Source organism: Pogoniulus pusillus, chromosome 2 (genome assembly GCF_015220805.1).
Source record: "Pogoniulus pusillus isolate bPogPus1 chromosome 2, bPogPus1.pri, whole genome shotgun sequence".
Lineage (NCBI taxonomy): Eukaryota > Metazoa > Chordata > Aves > Piciformes > Lybiidae > Pogoniulus > Pogoniulus pusillus.
Genome location: NC_087265.1, coordinates 21,561,165 through 21,563,996, shown reverse-complemented (window position 1 = coordinate 21,563,996; position 2,832 = coordinate 21,561,165). Strand labels below are relative to the sequence as shown.

Here is a 2,832-nt window from a genome sequence, read left to right as displayed (position 1 = left end):
GGGAAGTGAAAGGGACTGGTTAGTGAGGACTGAGTTAGGGAATGGTTAAGTAAACTGAACATCCATAAGTCCATGGGTCCTGTTGGCATGCACCTGCGAGTGCTGAAGGAGCTGGCAAGGTCATTGCCAGACCATTCTCCATCATCTTTGGTAAGTCATGGTGGACAGGAGAGGTGCCTGGGGATTGGAGGAGTGAAAACATCACTCCAGTCTTCAAAGAGGAGGACCCAGGTAACTATAGACCTCTCAGCCTCACCTCTGTACCTGGAAAGATAATGAAGCAGCTTATTCTCAGCATGAAGCTTCGGCGTGTCAAGGCAAGAAGGTCATTGGGAGCAGTCAGAATGGTTTTACAAAGGGGAAGTCAGATTTGACCAACCTTGTAACCTTCTATGAGGATGTAACCAGGTGGATAGATGATGGAAGAGCAGTGGATGTGCTTTACCTTGATTTCAGTAGAGCATTTGACACCATCCTCATAACAGCATCCTCATAACTAAACTGAGGAGCTGTGGTCTGAGTGACGGAGTAATGAGGTGGGTTGGTAACTGCTTAAAGGAAAGAACTGAGAGTTGTGGTTAGTGGGACAGAGTCTAGCTGGAGGCCTGTGACTAGTGGAGTTCCTCAGAGGTCAGTACTGGGACCAGTATTATTCAATGTATTCATTAATGACAAGTTTGCTGACAACACCAAGCTGAGTGGAGTGGCTGCCACACCAGAGAGCTGTGCTACTATTCAGAGAGACTTAGGCTGGAGATTTGGACAGGGAGAAATTTAATCAAGTTCAACAGGGGCAAATGTAGAGTAGTGCACCTGGGAAAGAACACCACCCCACTCTGCCACAAGCGCTACTGAGAAGATCTCTTTATCTGTAAGCCCTATGAGCCTAGAAGGTATTGCTGCCTGGGTTATAAGTGGATTTAGCAGAGATGAAAGCTTCCCTTCACTTTTCTGGTATCAAGTGAGAGTAGAGCACAACCTGACATCCTGGTCCAACTGGAATTGTGAGGCTAAAGGCTCCAAAGACTTGTTGAGGTATCTCCCTGGACTGCAATGGTCCTTTACTTCTAGGCAAGAAATCCACTCAGATCTTGCATGAAATGGGATAGCTCTGAGGGACTTTGGTTGCCAGCCCAAGCCAGAGCAGAAAGCATCCTGGTTTGGCCTCAGAGAGATATCAGGGAGTCTCCTAGGGTTTCTAGGTAGCTTGGAGAGGGGTCTCACCTCTCTGGAACACTCTTGGAGGGGAGTCTGCTGTGTGGCAGCAGCTGGTGCAGTGAAGAGGAGGTTGGGACTCTTGAATGTTAAGAGCAAGCCCCAGCAGGACATGACAACCAAACCTGGCTGTACTCCCTTCAAAAATGGCATTTTAGTCTTCTCCAGGAAGCCACAATGAGCTTGTTTAGACCAGTTGTCTACACCAAGGCTGGTTCTTACTCCTGGGCTGTTTTGGAGGTGATATCTCATGAAGTCACTAAGGATCATTGTCTCCATGCTGAGAAGTGGCTAGGGAAATGAGACACTGGCTGGGAAGGTTTATTGCCCTCCTTGAAAGTCACTCCTGCAGGAGTGACAAGAAGCCAAGACAGTTCCTTATGGCTCTGGAATGAGGTAGGCTTCACTCCAGGCATCAATATCAAGTGCTGCATGCCCATTAGCTGGCATGAGTCTCTCCAGATCTCTCTCCCTAGGCTGCCCAGGGAGGTGGTGGAGTCGCCATCCCTGGAGGTGTTCAAGCCAAGCCTGGTTGACGCACTTAGTGCCATGGTTGATTGGATAGGGCTGGGTGCTGGGTTGGACTGGATGATCTTGGAGGTCTCTTCCAACCTGGTTGGATTCTATGATTCTATGCTTCATACAGGCTGGGGACTGACCTGCTGGAGAGCAGTGAAGGGGAGAAGGACTTGAGAGTCTTGGTGGAAGAAGGATGGTCATGAGCCAGCAGTGTGTTCTGGTGGCCAGGAAGGCCAATGCTGGTCTGGGATGTATTAGAAGTGGTGTGGTTAGTAGGTCAAGGGAGGTTCTCTTTACCCTCTACTCTACCCTGGTGAGACCTCATCTGGAGTATTGTGTCCAGTTCTGGGCTTCCCAGCTTGAGAGGGACAGGGTCTGCTTGAGAGAGTCCAGAGCAGAGCCACAAACATGATTAAGGAAGTTAAATATCTTCCGTATGAGGTGAGCCTGAGGGAGCTGGGGCTTTTTAACTTGGAGAGGAGGAGACTAAGGGGTGACCTGATTAATGTTTTAAAATATGTAAGGGGTGAGTACCAGGAGGATGGAGCCAGGCTCTTCTCGGTGATGCCCAATGACAAGACAAGGGGCAATGTGTGGAAGTTGAGGCACAGGAGGTTCCATGTGAATCTGAGGAAGAATTTTGTCCTTGTGAGGGTGACAGAGCACTGGAACAGGCTGCCATGGGGTGTTGTGGAATTTGCCTCTCTGGAGATATGTGGGAGACCCAGGCTCAATTCCCCAAGGGGTAGATGTGTTGGTGGCTCAGTGGTAGAATTCTCGCTTGCCATGCGGGAGGCCCAGGTTCAAGTCCTGGCCAATGCACCTAAGAAGGGAGAGAAGTCTCCGTTTATAGCTGCTCTCCATCATTTTCCAGCAGTCCTGGCTCACCAGAGAGGTCCCAGGAGACTGGAAAATGGCTAACGTGGTCCCCATCCACAAGAAGGGTCGGATGGAGGAACCTGGGAACTACAGACCTGTCAGCCTGACCTCAGTGCCAGGGAAACTGATGGAACAGGTTATCTTGGGGGTGATAAGAGTGCACCTAAGGGATGGCAAAGGGCTCAGGTCCAGCCAGCATGGATTTAGGAAAGGGCAGAT

The 2,832-nt window shown here is 49.9% G+C and overlaps 1 non-coding gene across 1 annotated transcript; it reads left to right on the top strand.

Annotated features, from left to right (window-relative positions):
* The first annotated feature begins 2,485 nt into the window (after positions 1-2,485).
* TRNAG-GCC (transfer RNA glycine (anticodon GCC)) lies at positions 2,486-2,556 on the top strand. Its single transcript has one exon. It is a non-coding gene; the product is annotated as a tRNA-Gly (tRNA).
* Positions 2,557-2,832: the final 276 nt, after the last annotated feature.